Below are 18,843 nucleotides of genomic sequence, written 5' to 3'. Positions count from 1 at the left end.
GGTCTATTGGCAATGTTGATCTGTCAGTCCTATTGATCGTAGGTAAGACATCTATCAATTGTGTAGACCAGTTTATTTATGCATACAACTTTTTCATACTAGAAAATGGTGATTCTTTATGCGCCGAGGATGAATATTACACCTTTAGTGGGTGGCCATATTACAAGAGACAGTATTAAGATTGAGTACAGTCTTATATTCTAAGAATACAGACAGTACAGTACACAAAATTAAGAAATATTTTTTTTTCAAAGGAAAAATTGATGTCTTAATTTTTTTATTTGTATCTCTGAATTATTTGGTTTATAACGAGGTTTATAAAGACAAAGAAACTCTGGAAAAACTGTTCATTATTTTTCTTGAAGGTTAGATATACAGGGTTAGAACTATTTAGAGGAGCACTACAGGGATATCGCAAACCGTTAAAAATACAGGGTGGCTCTAATTGCAAAAAAGTTCCATTATTTAGGGATTAGTGTGTTGGTGTTAACAGATCCGAAATATCTCGAAAAAACTATAAATCGAGATTGTCTTGTTTTCTGTATAACTAACCCATTTGTTTCTGGAGATAACTTCACGATTTTTTTTATTGTTTCAGAGACGCGATAATCATTTTTTTTTTCTTATGGGTGCCATATTAATAATAATGATAACAATAGTTTATTGTGAACATGAATCGCAGAGGCTGAATGAAGCCTATACGCGATATACAATTAACATAAAAACAATAATACACTAGCCACATTTAAAATTAAATCTTATTCTGAATAAAAAACTGAATAAACAATGGAATTAATCGAATCATATCAAAAATGAGGATAACTTAAAGTGATAAAGAAAAAAAACGAATTCAACACTGTATCACACTTTACAAAAATATTGGATCTAGCTACGCTAATTTGAAGTTTTTATTTTTTTTTAATTAGTAGGCTGGAGCCAGAATTGTCAAATAACTTCCTTGACAGTTGTTTCTACAGACAATGCCAGTTGTACGCTATTTAGAATGTTGATATCAGCATGATTATGTAATTGATAGGACGTTACTTATCAAACACGATTTAGGTTTTCACAAAAATCAAGTGATGATTTCACATAACAACTGAACGAAGTTACAAGTTACATGATTATTCTGGTACCAGCCTATTATTTAAAAAAAATAAATAAGAAAGAAGTTCAAATTTGCGTAGCTAGACTCGATATTGCTGTAGAGAGAAGAAGCAATATAGCTTTCATAAAAAAAATTGACTATCGCGTCTCTGAAACGATGAAAAACAGAAAAAATCTGATGACGCCATTAGAATCTCTAAATGGCTACAAACCGAATTTCGTGAAGTCATCTCCAGAAACAAATGAGTTTTACAGAAAAAAAGAAAATCTCGATTTTTAGTTTTTTCGAGATATCTCGGGAGCCATTGGAGATATTTTAGATCTGTTCACGCTTTTTTGCGTTTCGAACCACCCTGTATTTCTAACGGTTTTCGATATCCATGTAGTGTCCCTCTAAATACCTAGTTCTAACCATGTCTAGCAGGTGATTTTTTTCTAGTTGAATCAGTTAAAAATCTCGAAAAGGAAACATCTTACGGAAAAATATTTCGATTTTGAGGGGGAAGTCAACTTATGTTATAACCTCTTCCATTACCTTCACCCTTGGGGGGTGTTCAACCTTGTTATTTTAAATAGTACGAGATCGTTCAGACGGAAAATTCAAATACGATTTCAGAGCAATCTATATCGAAAAAGACTTTTAAAAAAAAAATTTGTGAAAAGAAAAATAAAGAACCCTCTTTGAATGAATTTGTAAACCAACTTATAACAAACAACCATGTTCTCCTCGTTTTCCGTCGATAGAACACATAAAAGAAAATTCGCGAAGTCTATTCCAGAAAATCTGTTCAAATATTTTGTTGATTGGATCATTCACTTCGTAGGCGTAACAATAAATTCACATGAATAATACATCTTTTGTGTGTCATTGACCAACTTCCGGTAATTTTTGAGCAAGGTAGTGAAGTTCTGAAAGTCATCACAAAGAACAAGGTTTTCTTTACATATACCTTTGAATCATATCAAAACCAATTGTGCCTATGTATATGAGTTACTTCATTGTGTGATTCTTTAGGTCGTTCAAAAAAAGTTTCTGTGTCCATATGCCCGGAGTTACTTCGGTTCTGAGATAGAGAGCATTGAAGTATTTATAAAAAATTCTTGAACCGTTTACGTGATAAGGAGCTTAGTAAGCCCTAACTGAAAAACTCTGAAATATCATAACAATTTTTTTCTAGAAGTAATGATTTAACTTTTTTCACATGAAAATATTTGAAGCATTCTGTACTTCTACAGGTGGCCTTTCATCTGGATCTTCTGAGCAATTGCAATTTTTTAGTTAGATTTTCTTCTAAATATCCTGTGACAGCTTTACTTGCTCTTGCTGATCTAAGATAGCTCCACCAGCGTTGACTAGAAATGTTGTTGACAACCTTCTCGTACAATGACCAGTGTACAAGCTTGGATTTTTGAGATTAAGATCTAGCAATTTTCTCAGGTACTTTTTAGAGGAAGTGAATACCGCAAGGCTGCATTTACACCTTTTCTATAGGATATAAAGAGTGTTCTGTGTGCCATTGAGATGATCGCAAGCTTAAGTATTTTTTAAATAATGTCACAGGCCATAGTGTCAATATCACAATTAGATGAAACTGCGAAATAACTTTTCATGTGAATTTTTGTTTCTGAAATAGTCACAATTAGTCATAATTTTACAGAATCTCGAGATCGTCTGTAGACATTTTGACTGATTAGGTTCTACAAACTCTGCCAAGTCCGATTGATAAAGTGACTTTCATCATAAAAAAAATCCTCATTTGGGGCTGTAAGAATTAAATGAACGACTTCCAGTGTCATGAAATTTTTTTATTCTTCCAACTTTGTATCCAATATTTTTTTCTTGATAAACCTTGAATATGTTCCGTCCTTCTCCAATGTCAAAACAGTGAATATTCTTTCTCGTATAAAATCTTGGACTTTTCGGGAAGGAAATCTGAATATTTACTATTTGCAGCCTCTAAAAAATTCACGGGAATACTATACTCTACCATGAAGTTCTTCAATAACTCGCGTACATTGTTATATATTTTTGAGACAGTTCAGACAATTGTTGAGTTGATGGACACCCTTACGTTAAAGCTGCAAATATATCTCAAAAAATAGGTATGCGTTTCAAAATGCTCAAACATCTTCGCATATCATGAATCACATAAAATCACAGTTATATGAAAAGCTTTTAAATAGTACTTCCAAAACTCAAATTTTATTCGCGACATATTTCGAAATTGCAAATCCCAACAAAGACATTAGAAACTTCTACAGATCTCGTTGATTTCTCAATTGAGATCGTATGTCACCCTTCCTGCAATTCTCAACAATCGTAATACACCCACTTCAAGAACTTACTCAATACTTTCTGTGTAATAAAGACCATATTCTGCGAGATAAAAAATTCAGATGTAGATGTTTGGGTGTTACTTAATAATTCCAACGGTTCCATTCTTCATTTTAAAATGACGTCAATGATTCGATAAATCTGGTTTAGACTTTTTAGAAATTGAAAGGAGTTATGTGATTCACTGTGGAATTTCGATTCGATAATACTCACATTTAATCTTTTCAAATGAAGCTGTTATGAGTTTGTCTCCATAGAGGTGATGTTGGTTGGCATTTAGAAGGCTTTTATGATATTCAAGGATGTCGAATTGAAATGATTTTACCCATTCGACTTTGTAGGCTAGGTCTTCCAGGAATTCTGATTTTTGTTTCAATGAAATATTCTCCAATTTTTGAGGAAAGAATGCCAACTCGATTAACATTTCTAAATGTTTCCGATTGTGAAATTATTCACCATTACTAGTGAAACTAGATGTATGGAAATTCGTTGATAATGAATATCTTAATCATATCTATATGACATTGGAACACTCTTTACTTGATGCAAATTCATTTAAAATCGAAAATAAAATGACAGTTATTATATTTCCACTTTTTAATTCAATAAATGACAATTATTTCGCTACAGAAAATCTTCAGATTTTAAATTTTTGATAGTTATTAAAACAGTTATTAAAAATGTAAAATCTGATGAAGCTATACTGTGTAGGGAAACAATTTCAATTTGTAATTGATAGAATTAAAAGTGGAAATACATCGTTAGAACTATTTAGAGGGACACATCAGGGATATTGATGACCGTTAGAGATAAAGGGTGGCTTAAATTTAAAAAAAAAAGTTGCGTTATTTAAAGATTAGTGTGTTGGTGTTACAGATCCAAAATATCTCCAATGGTTCCCGAGATATCTCGATAAAACTGAACATCGAGATTTGATGTTTTTCTGTATAACTCATTTGTTTCTGGAGATAACTTCACGAAATTCGGTTTGTAGTCATTATCCAATATAGAGATTTTGATGGTGTCATTTTTTCTGTTTTCCATTGTTTCAGAGTTGACTTTTTTTTCTTATGGGCGCTTTATTGGTCTTCCTTATGAGGTGATGAAGAAAAAAATTAGAAATTCAACAATGTATCACACTCTACAAAAATATCGAGTCTAGGTACGCAAATTTGAAGAGATGTTATATGAAATCATCACTTTACTATCGCGTCTCTGAAACAATGGTTAACAGAAAAATTCTGAAGACGCCATTAGTATCTCTTTATTGGATAATGGCTGTAAACCAAATTTTGTGAAGTTATCTCCAAAAACATATGAGTTATAAAGAAAAAATAAAATCTCGATTTTCAGTTTTTTCGAAATATCTCGGGAACCATTGGAGATATTTCGAATCTGTTCACACTAATCCCTAAATAAGGCAACTTTTTTGCAATGAATAATAAGCCACCCTGTCTTTCTAACGGGTTTTCGATTTCCCTGTAGTAGTCCTCTAAATAGTTCTAACCCAGTATATTACCTGTCGATCTTACTTTAAATCTCAATCATAATCACTGAATTGAATTAATTTTGAATTCTATTAAATTTATTCATAATATGCAGTCTTTTTTGACAAATCATGTTGAGTTTTTAGGGCTTTGGTATGCAGAGCACAATATTTGAGATTCTTTGTTCTTAAAAAAATTCAAACTATAAAAGTTTGGAATATTTGATATCCAATTTTTGTATTGAAGTAATCGATGAAGAATTTAAAAATAGTTATTTATAATACAAGTGCAGAAGGCATTGGTATTCTTCCACGAGTTCAAAATTCATAAACGAGCCACGAAGTGGCGAGTTTTGGAATGAACGAGTGGTAGAATGAGCCTTCTGTACGAGTATTATACATTATTTTCTCTAATTCTGTGGTTATTCCGTTCATTCTTCCACATCTTGTAGAACAAAATCGTGCGAGAATATATCAGAAACGCACAGTTTTCATGGTTATATTTTATTATTCTATGTTGGTACTCCGAACTTTCCGCCACGGCTTTATCTGTCAATTCATCAATTTGCCTTGAAGAAATCAGTTCTGTCAACCAACATTTTTCAATGCAAAAATCACTAAAATATATTTATGGAAATATTTCATTAATTTCAATGAAAATGCAATGAATTAGAGAAAATAATGTATAATACTCGTACAGAAGGCCCATTCTACCACTCGTTCATTCCAAAACTCGCCACTTCGTGGCTCGTTTTTGAATTTTGAACTCGTGGAAGAATATCAATGCCTTCTGCACTTGTATTATAAATAACTATTCTCTAATTCATTGCATTTTCATTGAAATTAATGAAATATTTCCATAAATATCATTTAGTGATTTTTGCATTGAAAAATGTTGGTTGGCAGAACTGATTTCTTTAAGGCAAATTGATGAATTGACAGATAAAGCCGTGGCGGAAAGTTCGGAGTACCAACATATAATAATAAAATATAACCATGAAAACTGTGCGTTTCTGATATATTCTCGCACGATTTTGTTCTACAAGATGTGGAAGAATGAACGGAATAACCACAGAATTAGAGAAAATGACCTTTTGGTATCGTTACCCGAGGCTGAATGATTTTTTGTTTAATCAAAATAACAGCATCTCTCTTGAGAGAGGAAACATAAATTCTTGCCACTTTTTACTCAACAAGATGAGAACTTTCTTCATATGGAGGAAATGACACGAAATGAAAATAATAAACACGTATGTGTATATAAAATTTTTAGCGGGGTTTACATAAGCAATTACAAGCGTGATATTTTGAAAATATCGATTATTCAATATGAACTTAACTGTATCCACTTGTGGTTATATAATTTCGATCCAATCGAGATAGATTTACATGTGGAATCGTAATTCCAATTAAGGGAATTCAAAGAATATCGGCATTGATTCTTGTAGTCGGGAATTGTTACAGTCGACAATGGCCTCGTTCGATTAGAAATAAAGGTGAAAGTTATATGCTTTGATTCGATTCAAATCAAGTGGTACTTCTGCTAATTGCCAGTTAGGATAAAACGATTTCAGGTACATTTTCCTTGTCTTTCTGAAATTGTAAGAACGCCAAGGAAAAGTATAATGAGAAACTGTTAAATTTTTTATTCGCTTCTTTTATCAGTCGCGACTTCTAAAGAGTTGTTATACCGGGTGCAGTAACAGGATCATGGTACACCCCCTGTATCTCCGTTAGTTTTGAACGTAATAGATTGAAATCTGGGATATCCCATATACTTAATAAGCGAAACTTTTTGATCAACAAATGATTTTTTTTTCAATTCCTGTTTCGCCGGAAGTGATACCAACTTTTTATTTTCAAATGGAACACCCTGTAAATTATTACATTTTTGAAATCTGCATAATTTTCTGAATCCAATGATACCACATAAGTGACATTTCAAAGGTTATAATTCAACTTTTAGTTTTCCATTTAAGTGTGCCATGTTGGTTCCGATTTATTCCAATTGACCCGTCTAATACTAGAAAAATCGAAATCCCGTCAAAAATACTAAATTGCGTTTTTTATGAGCAAATAAAGTTCATCGTAATCGTTTTTGGGGTAAAACTCAATTTTTTCAAATGAAACCATATTGGTAGCGTGGTACCATTCATAAGGACTATTAATGAGGAATTTATCCATACCTGGTAATTAAATGTGCGATCAATACAATCAAAATTACAGCTAAAAGAAAATAAGAAAATACAATTATTTTGTTTTAGCTGTAGTTTTGATTTTATTGAACGTACATTTTATTAACATGTATGAATAAATTCCTTTTTAATAGTACTAATAAATGGTACCACGGTACCAACATGGTTCCATTAGAAAAAAATGAGTTTTACCCCAAAAAAGATTACGATGAACTTTATTTGCTCATAAAAAACGCAGTTTAGTGGTTTTGACGGGATTTCGATTTTTCTAGTTTTAGACGGGTCAATTGTAATGAATCGGAACCATCATGGCAGACTTGAATGGAAAACTAAAAATTAAATTATAAAAAATTTTGACGTTCGAAATGTCACTTATGTGGTATCATTGGATTCAGAAAAATATGCATATTTCAAAAATGTAATAATATACAGGGTGTCCCATTTAAGAATAGAAAGTTGGCATCACTTCCGGCGAAACAGGAAGTGAAAAAAAAATCATTTGTAGATCAAAAAGTGTCGCTCATTATGTATATGGGATATCCCAAATTTTAATCTATTACTTTCAAAACTAACTGAGATAAGGGCGGTGTACCATGATCCTGTTACACCCGGTATATTCTTTTGAGATAGAGCAATACAAAAATTATCAACTCCAAACAACAAAGAATGTGTAGATGTAATCTCAGTATTAGCAGAGGAAATGTAAACGGGGCATCATACATTTCAACGTATGATAGAAGAGAACAGATGAAAACCTCATCAAGAACTCTGTATCCCCGTATCGGTGAAGTGACATATTTATATTGAAGAGTTTCCTCTTCATCCAAAACAAAATTTTCTCCATCCTCTCTCTTCGCTAAAATTGGACGACTTTATAATTGAATCCTAAAACAACAAAAAAAAAACAGAAAGGAGTACTAAATATTAGTTTGCATTATATCGATTTGAAGTTAGCGACCCATTCTAAAAAAGAATCTGAAACTGGATGGATAGCTTGGAAACCACCATTAAATTTAAAAATTGGACAATTATTCACTAAGTGGTCAATGGTTTCTTCTACACCACACTCACATAGTGGGATATCAATAGGACGCCATTCGAAAAGCGTACTATTACAACGACCATGACCAGTCTTAAGTCGATTTAAAATACACCAAATTTTCCTAGGAAGATTGAAACCTAGAACTTTTTCTGAAGGATCAACGATAAGACTTTTGTTGGAGACATTACAAGAGCTCGATACCAAACGCCCAATTTCCTTGTCGCTTTCATTAGATTGAAGGAAGGTATTAATCCAAATTTTAACAGGGTATCTCGAAAAATAAAGATGTAAATAAGAAAAAATGAAAACGGATCCATAAATATGTGACTTTTTTCTTGATATAGTACCTCTCTGTTTGTACCTCCAAGAGATCATATTCGTGAGATAAGAATTTTTCTCCTGACTTCACGTCTCCTCTCATTTGTGTTATTGGCTTTTGAAACGGCATATTTTTTCTTATATATAATTAATTCGGTCTTTACTATATGAACATTGATTATGTTTATCTATGTTTAATGAGTAATAATGATAAACTTCGTTTTTCATCACTATATCATTAATGAAGCAATATTGAATTAACTCGGTCTCTACTTGATGGAAATTCATTAAAATTGAAATTAAATGATAATAATTCTTTTTTGACTTTTAATTATATGATTCAAAATTGTTTAGCTCTTGTTGCCGTCTCCTTTAAGAAGGTTGGCTATCATCATGGCGATTTTTACCCTTGAAGTTGCGGATCTGAACAATTCAACAGAGCTACTGTTGTACCACTGCCTTAGGTTGTTCAACCAGGAGATGCGTCTTCTTCCTATACTTCTTTTACCCTGTATTTTCCCCTGTATAATGGTTTGCAACAGCGTATACCTCTCCCCTCTCATCACGTGGCCCAGATACTGCAATTTTCTGATCTTGACTGTGTCGACTATTTTCTTCTCCTTTCCCATTCTTCTCTTGTTTAGCTACACAGTATATTCTTCAAATTTTTAATTTTGAATAATTTAGTTATTCGAAATGTAAAATCTGAAGAAACTACTGTGTACCGAAACAACTGCTATTTATATAATCAGATAGTGAAAACAGAATACCTGCCATTTAATTTAACAGTTATTGTCAATTGTTTTTAGTAGTATTAGTAAAATAAATCTCATTAGGTTAAGTTTTGGCAAAACTAGTAGTTTCATTGAAATATTGTTAAAACTCGAGATATTTTTTTTATAAATCGAATAAATTGAAAGAGAAATCTGAATGGATTCGATTGATCAATAATTAATGGATAAAATTGAATTTTTTAATGAGAAGATAAATCGCGAAATGTTTATAAATAAATGAGGTGACACAAGAATTTTAAATTAATTTTTTTTTCAATATTTTTTTTTGTTTTTCATGAATCGAGATTGGAAGCTGAAGAGAAAAAAACAATTATTTAATTTGAGGTCTGGTGTTTTGCACGACAGTTTCGTCATATTGGTCTAGTTTAATATTTAGAAATTTCGAAGAAAGCAGTTATTAAAATGACTGTTACAAATTTGTGATAGTCGCGGGATAATTGCTGTTATTCTATGCGAAAATTTCAGCTGTCAATTTTATCAGAAGTTGCATAAGAATTGATCCCAGGCATTAAATTTTATTCGAATATTATCAGGTGAAAACGAACGATGAAGTGGTAAGACGATAATTATGCATGTATATCATAATTATACTTGTTTGATTTGCAAATATTAACGGATATTTATCGACATATCTTAACTATGTAATGAATATTTGTCAGTTCAAATAATATCAGTAATCTCATTCGGATATTTCGATCTCCAAGGCTTGTTTCAAAATTCCTGCTGACATAACAGATGAAAGCATCCTGGTAAATTTTCAGGGTATATTCGATGAATTAGCATTGAAAATATTAACGGTTCGTTTTTGGTCATTCTAAATTAAAAAATTAAATAAAGTGAAGGTAAAATCGAAGAGCAGTGATTAATCAGATGATTTCAAGAAGTCGCGGGATAATTGCTGTTATTCTATGCGAAAATTTTAGCTGTTAATTTTATCAGAAGTTGCATAAGAATTGATCCCAGGCATTAAATTTTATTCGAATATTATCAGGTGAAAACGAACGATGAAGTGGTAAGAAGATAATTATGCATGTATATCATAATTATACCTGTTTGATTTGCGAATATTAACGGATATTTATCGACATATCTTAACTATGTAATGAATATTTGTCAGTTCAAATAATATCAGTAATCTCATTCGGATATTTCGATCTCCAAGGCTTGTTTCAAAATTCCTGCTGACATAACAGATGAAAGCATCCTGGTAAATTTTCAGGGTATATTCGATGAATTAGCATTGAAAATATTAACGGTTCGTTTTTGGTCATTCTAAATTAAAAAATTAAATAAAGTGAAGGTAAAATCGAAGAGCAGTGATTAATCAGATGATTTCAAGAAGTCGCGGGATAATTGCTGTTATTCTATGCGAAAATTTTAGCTGTTAATTTTATCAGAAGTTGCATAAGAATTGATCCCAGGCATTAAATTTTATTCGAATATTATCAGGTGAAAACGAACGATGAAGTGGTAAGACGATAATTATGCATGTATCTAAGTATATATAAAACCGCTTGCACATATACGTCAAACTTTAAACGTAAAATCACAGCCCAAACGGGACCATCTAGAGCAAAAATGACAAGAATAAGACCCCCCTCAAAATCGTCTGGAGATCCCGGGAAAAATCCCAAACCTTCGATTCTCCTCGCGGTTTTCGAGTATACGGGGTGTTTCGGATCATTTTGACATTTCAAGTCCCATATTTCTGTGGTATCTGTGGACAATTTGCCTGTCAGTGTCATGTTAATAATAAATATTCCATTTCCATATATGAAAGTTCTTGAAAAAGTTTGCGGTTTCCAAAATTGTTATTCAATATTTAAATAAATGCCGACAGATAAAATGCAAAGTCTCCGGCGAATCGAAAATTCGATAGATATTTGTCAAAATTTGGAAATGAACATTGATATCATCGAATGCATTTTCAGTTCAGGTTCGTTTGAAGGGTTTGTATAATTATTGATTCCATTGGATGAATGTTACTTTATTTCAGGAATTTTTCGTTTATTTTCCACAAACTATAAAACTACATTCTCTTTCGTGAGAATTTGAATCTATTGCGACAGAAGATGGAACTACAAAAGAGAACAGAAGCTTCATCTGATCATGTATTAAACAGATAGAAAAACTCCTTATAGATAATTCACAATTGACTTTATTACTGGAAAAAGAGCCAAGTTAGTCAGATGACATTCAAAAATTTCCATGTGTTTTTTGAATATCTAAAATATACACTTTTACGACTGAAGAGTGCAAAAATATAAGTGACCTATCAGTTTTTGAAGAATTTGAGTGCAGTGCTGTTGAATTTATAATGAAGAAATCAAATCGTTGTGAAATCTTTCATACGAATAATTTCAACCATATATACCCTGTTATATTATCATAATATTATTTGTCGTTCAACTGAAACCTTGTAAATTAAGAGACTCTCAAAGTTATAACCCGATTTCTCAAAAAGGTTCAACCTAGATATTAAATTTGCTTATGAGGTAACATAAGCCATGGGTATTCGAAAGGCAAGTCTATTCATTCTGTCTCTTTTCAGGTTGTTCATTTATAGCTATACTAAATACATATATAGGTAAAATCAGTTCGAATTTTTCACTTGAATTACTAGTCAAAATGTTACAACAGAAATAAAATTTGAAGGATCATTCAGTATATGAAGAATTTTGACATGGCAGTTACTTTCGAAATTGGTATAAATTTTCCAGCAATTCAATGTAGGTATAAAATACTTTAAAAGGTAACTATTTATTAATACCTGCCATGTCATGAATGAATGATTAAACTTTTATAAAAATGTATATACCTATTATTACAACTCTCTTTTGTTGAATCAAATTTCAATTAAGTTTTCAAAGGAGTTTTCATATGTTTACAATTAGACATGTTGAATTATAGCAATACATATTTGAAGAATATAAACAATTACTATACTACCTTTTTCATAATTTCTAGTGATATTCATCCCTAAACATTTTTAGCTTTCCCTAAATTCTTTATGATAAAATTATCACTTAAATTTTCTATCAGATATATTCATTCAGAATTAACATTTGTTAAAACAAAAAAGTCATCTAAGTACAATGCAACAACAGTTAGCAAGTTATTTTTTGATTTTATGTAAATACAATGCTCAATTGTTGATCTTTTTCAACTAATATCTGTCAAAATTTCATTTACTATATATATTGCCCTGTTCAATTTACTTCTGAGTAAAACCCAGAGCTACAAGCTTGCTCTATAACGTATCGAACCATCACGATTAAGCTTGAATTCAGCTGTCCTCCACTGAATCAGAATTATCTAGTGAAATTTCTATATCATCCCTTATCTATGATAACTACATCGCGACTGGTATTAATGAAATTGTTACCTGTATCCCTTTGATCATTCACCAGAACCCACAAAAATCATTTTTGTCCATATACCTTCAAGAAATATGCAAAATTCATCGATACAATTTTCAGATTCTAAAAACGCCTTAGTTCTTCAGGAATGTCCAATTGGTCTTTCAATATTATAAATTATGGAAAATAACCCACTATTAACCAAATTTTTAGATTTCAAAAGGTGTCCTTCCTTGTATTCTAAATATATACACCCTATATAATTGTTGATCGAATATTGTATTTCTTAATAAATTATGAAATAGAAGTATAATTTGTTGCTCAATTGAAAAAAGTATTGATGAACCTCGGAAATGAGGGACTTCTTATAACCTGATTTCTCAAAGAATATATGATATTATTACGATTGTTTGTAAGGCAACATTAGCCATGGGTTTTTGAAAGGTAGATCTATTCATTCTGCCCCTTTTCAGTTTATTATAGCTATACTGAATATTCCTAAAACAAAATTTCACTGTAGGTCTTTTCATAGATCTTATCGAATGATTATGTAAATTCAATATTTGTCAAAACTGAAAATAAACATTGAATGCAGTTTCTTTTTCAGGTAGTATTTCTATTGACTGATAATAACTCTCACATTTTGATTATGCATTTTTCCCAAACTTTTTAAAAAAGAAAGATTATAAATTTCAAATTTCAAAATGTCTAATTACTACTTTAAATATATGCACCCTATATAATTGTTGATCAAATATTGTGTATTTCTTTACAAATTAGTTAATAATTTGAAGCTTTAATCTCAATTTTCAGACTTGAATTGGTCCAACATCTCTAGATACTTCTAATTGATATTCGACAAATAAATATCCTGTATAATTATCCTTCCAAACGAAAATAATCCATCTTCTGAAAAGAAAAACAATGTTTACTATATAGAATTACTTTTAATAATGATTCAAAAGTGATGAAATTTTGCAGACTTACTTATTTTGGGTCTTAGATCACAAATCCGCTGTCATAAATTCTTCAATCCAGCTAGTTTTTTTTTTTTTTATTGTGAAATTGGCTTAATGAAGGTGAGGTTATCCACATTAATAGCTAGTTTTCTTGTATTTTATTAACTGATTCTCGTTAGAAATGATTAATTAATCACAATTCAAGCTTTCCCTGAAATAAAAATGCCTTTTTTCGTCAAAATCGATGGTTTTATCGATTGTTTATATATGGCGGCGGCCATCATGTTTAATATGTAACGTGTGTCAGATGCATAGACCTAATATTAGGTCTAATAATCTGCAACGTTGCCTGTATGCCAGATCTTCTTGATGGGATCGGTTTTTTACTTGGTGGAAATTCATATTAATAGATTGTTTGAGATTATGACGTATTATAAAACTGTATGGAAACTCATAATTTTCGCACAGCTATTCGAGCAGAAAATTCGGCAAGTTTATTTCCGTGATGAATAAATGGTAGTTCATATGGTGTTATTCCGGTTTTTTCGATATTGGCATCGGATTCAGTTTAGTCCTCCTGAACATATACAGGGACATTGATGTTGACGACGAAGCTGTGATTACAATGTTTTCAAGGGTTCACAGACCAAATTAGATTTTGTGTTATACTTGCCAATTGTCTTCTTTTTTTTCTTATGAAACAATAGATTTACTATTTTTTTTTTTAATTTCTACCTGAATGGCTAAAATCGTGATAAGTAAATAAATATATTATAATATAACAAATACATAAGCGCACAAATTTTTTTACCGAAAATTGAGGCTTTATTGTAAAACACTGGTTATACATTTATGATTCGAAATATTGCCCATCGCTGATCACTATACTTTCTCACATCTTTCGGGCAGCGTACGAATTGAAAAAACTGGTCATCTTTTGAAGCGATCCACGAATCGATCCAAGTTTTTAATTCTTCATAAGATAGGTCAGCTGGTCAGCCAGACTGTGTGCTATTGATCGAAACAAGTGATAGTCCGAGGGAGCAACGTCTGGAGAATACGTCGGGTGAGGTAGGAATTCCCATTTCAACTTTTTCAAGTATATCTTGACTTTCGCAACATGGAGTCGAGCATTGTCATGCAGTAAAACCAATTCATCTACTCTCTCGTCGTATTGCGGCGGTTTGTCTCTCAATTGATTGCGTTCGATAACGATCGCCTGTGATCGTTTCAGTCGGTTTTAACAACTCATAATACACTACGCCGAGCTGGTCCCACCAAATACTGAGCATGACCTTAGAACCGAGAATATTCGGTTTAGCCGTCGACGTGGAAGCATGGCCGGAATATCCACATGATTTTATGTGCTTGGGATTATCGTAATGAACCCGTTTTTCGTCTCCAGTCCCAATCCGATGCAGAAATTCCTTCCGTCTTTGCCTCGAAAGCAGCTGTTCACAAACAAACAAACTCCGTTCAAACACCTCCCGGCTTCAACTCGTACGGCACCCACTTTTCTTGTTTCTGAATCATTCCTATGAGTTTCAGGCATTTTGAAATGGCTTGTAGTCCTAATGATCCTGTCAACTATTGTTGCGTTTGAAATGAGTCTTGATCAAGTATTGCCTCCAATTCTGCATCTTCAAAAACCTTCTCTCTTCCACCGCGATGCTGGTCTTCGACATCAAAATCACCATTCTTGAAGCGTTGAAACCACTCTCGGCACGTTCTTTCACTAATAGCGGCCTCACCATAGATATTTGAGAGCATTCGATGAGCCTCAGCCGCAGATTTATTCATATTTCAGTAGAAAATTAAAACCTTCCTCAAATGACGAGAATTTGACTCGTAAGCTGACATGGTTAATCGTGAATAACTTTATGATGCAGAAACAAATCGACTAACATGTCGATGGCGTTATGTTCACAAATAACTAAACTTATTGTATGACATCTACGATATATTCATTTCGACTACCACTTACCGTTACAGCCAGCTATTGCAAAACGGCAGGACCAAAGTTGTACGCCTAAATCTAAAATTTCGGAATATGATATTGTTCAGCTAAAATATTTTCGAAGTTCAGGCGCTTCCGGTTATATAAGAATTAAAAAATTTTTTTTCAAAACAAACTTTTTTTTCATTTTATATGTCTCAGATATTATCGAGATTTCCATTCTCAATTACTCTTTGCTAAAATTATTGTGTTAGTCCTCATACTTTTCAAAATATCAGGGAAAAACCGTAAAAAAGAGAGAATTTCCTTAGTCACAATCCTACCTGAATTATTTTTACTGTGAATATCCTATGCCTATTTCAATTCACTTTCTCAAACTAAAATGATGTTGGAACATCGTGCATATCTTGAATTTGAGAAATATCATCACAGGGTGTTTCAAATATTGTGCCAAAAATTGTGAACAAACTTTGATCATAACTTTCGATTTTCAAATTAGAACCCTATTTTTTTGTGATTTCGCTGGATTCTACGGTAAAAAATAAGGGTAGTGTCCAAACATGATTATGCTCTCAAATTCAATAATTCAAGATTTTATGAATTTATGTTATACGTAGGGTCAATTTTATTCGATCTGTTTCCAGACAGACTAGCAATAATACTCTATGACCATAGAAATTCAAATATCTAATTACTTTACATGTGACAGGTATTTTCATTATCAAAGCTTCACTAATTTGATTTCACGAATTGAATTTCCGATATTCAAATGACAAAATTCTGGATATACTTTTCTCTAATTAAGTGGCAAATCAGTTCTTTCCGGCACATTTTGTGGAACAAAATAGACTGGAACGGATTTATCTATTATTTGTCAAATTTGTGATACACAAAACTGTTCTGCCAACCAACATTTTTCAATGCAAAAATCACTAATAGATATTTATGGAAATTTCCGTCAATTTCAATAAAAAGGCAGTGAATTCGGGAACATAATGTTTAAAACTCGTACAGAAGGCTCATTCTACCACTCGGTCATTTTGAACTCTTGGAAGAATATCAATAAGTTCTGCACTTGTATTATAAATATCTAATTCCATATTCACGATGAATGCAATAGAATTATTGGTAGAACTCATCAAATTTTAAATCAGAAATTTCCTGATCTTCTTGAAAAATGTTGAAGGATGTTGCATACTTCATGAATATCCATTATACTGGATGGAGAACCTACCTAGAAGAAAATAACCTCTACCTACCAAATGAAATAAAATCATGCAGGACTCCTGTGTGCCAATTCTATTCATATGAAAAAGCGGTAGAATACATTTTATGAATTCAGGAAAAAATCAGCGTGGTGATGAAAAGGGAGTAACAGAAAGTTTGAAACATCCTTCCGAATTATCTTCTCGTCAATTGATGGTAAATGTGGATATTTCTGATTGAATGCTCGACAAGTTCTCGAAACAATTCTGTTGCATTCACCGTAGATATGGAATAGATCCAGAATTTCATTATTTGAATAACGGGGATTCATATCGTCAAATTATAATCTACTAGATTCAATAAGGAGTACACCTGTCACTTTGAAATAATTGAATATTTGAAACGCACTCTAGAAACAGATTGAATGAAATTGACCCTAGTACGTATAACATAAATTCATAAAATCTCGAATAACTCTTGAATTATTGAATTTGAGAGCACAATCATGTTCGAACACTACCCTTATTTTTTACCGTAGAATTCAACGAAATCACAAAAAAATAGGGTTCAGATTTGAAAATCGAAAGTTATGAACAAATTTTGTTCACAATTTTTGGCACAATATTTGAAACACCCTGTGATGATATTTTTCAAATTCAAGATATGCACGATATTCCAACATCATTCTAGTTTGTGAAAGTGAATTGAGTATACCTACGCATAGGATATTCACAGTGAAAATAATTCACGTGATACTGACTATGGAAATTCTCTCTTTTTTAAGGTTTTTTCTTAATATTTTGAAAACTATGAGAACTAACGCAATAATTTTAGCAGAGAGTAATTGAGAATGGAAATCTTGATAATATCTGAGACATAAAATGAAAAAAAATGTTTTTTTCGAAGAATTTTTTTTTATTCTTGTATAACCGGAAGTGCCAGAACTTCTAAAATATTTTAGCTGAATAGGGCATCATGAACAATGTCATATTCTGAATTTTCAGATTTCAAATCGGCCCCGTTCTCCAGAAACGTCTAATAGGCCTTCGAACATGAAACAACCTCTATAAATATTCATATAAATATCTAAATATAAATATTTTTGAGAGGTTAAGCTTGATATCGGTGTAATCTGGGATTTGGTACCATAGAAAAACTCGAAACCCTTAACGGCGAACCCCCTCAAAATTTAAGGCTAGGACCGCCCTTGATTTGTCGTCATGGAAAGTTATTTGCATCAAATATTTTCATGTGAGCAAGGGCGAAACGGTATGTTCTAGGAAAGAAGTCATATAGAATTTTACCCTAGAATCAGCATAGTATACCGAGTGAATCGTCTAAAATCAGCTTACGATACAAGGTTTCCAAAAAAAAACTTTTATTTTCTAGAGGGATACCCAGTGAAGGATCTACCGGCATAGTGACGGGGTCCAAGGGGCGGAGCCCCTTCGGCGAGCAGAGCGAGTATCATAATTATACCTGTTTGATTTGCAAATATTAAAGGATATTCACCGACATATCTTAACTATGTAATGAATATTTGTCAGTTCAAATAATATCAGAAATCTCATTCGGATATTTCGATCTCCAAGGCTTGTTTCAAAATTCCTGCTGACATAACAGATGAAAGCATCCTGGTAAATTTTCAGGGTATATTCGATGAATTAGCATTGAAAATATTAACGGTTCGTTTTTGGTCATTCTAAATTAAAAAATTAAATAAAGTGAAGGTAAAATCGAAGAGCAGTGATTAATCAGATGATTTCAAGAAGTCGCGGGATAATTGCTGTTATTCTATGCGAAAATTTTAGCTGTTAATTTTATCAGAAGTTGCATAAGAATTGATCCCAGGCATTAAATTTTATTCGAATATTATCAGGTGAAAACGAACGATGAAGTGGTAAGAAGATAATTATGCATGTATATCATAATTATACCTGTTTGATTTGCGAATATTAACGGATATTTATCGACATATCTTAACTATGTAATGAATATTTGTCAGTTCAAATAATATCAGTAATCTCATTCGGATATTTCGATCTCCAAGGCTTGTTTCAAAATTCCTGCTGACATAACAGATGA

At 32.0% G+C, this 18,843-nt stretch overlaps 1 protein-coding gene across 1 annotated transcript in view; it reads left to right on the top strand.

The window, feature by feature from the left end:
* LOC123685561 (tyrosine-protein kinase Src42A-like) overlaps nucleotides 1-18,843 on the top strand; it is a 108,990-nt gene that overhangs the window by 32,521 nt on the left and 57,626 nt on the right. The window lies entirely within an intron of this gene.

Source organism: Harmonia axyridis, chromosome 1, assembly GCF_914767665.1.
Source record: "Harmonia axyridis chromosome 1, icHarAxyr1.1, whole genome shotgun sequence".
Taxonomy (NCBI): Eukaryota; Metazoa; Arthropoda; class Insecta; order Coleoptera; family Coccinellidae; genus Harmonia; species Harmonia axyridis.
Note: the sequence above shows the minus strand (reverse complement) of the source record. Positions and strands in the feature narration are given on the sequence as shown.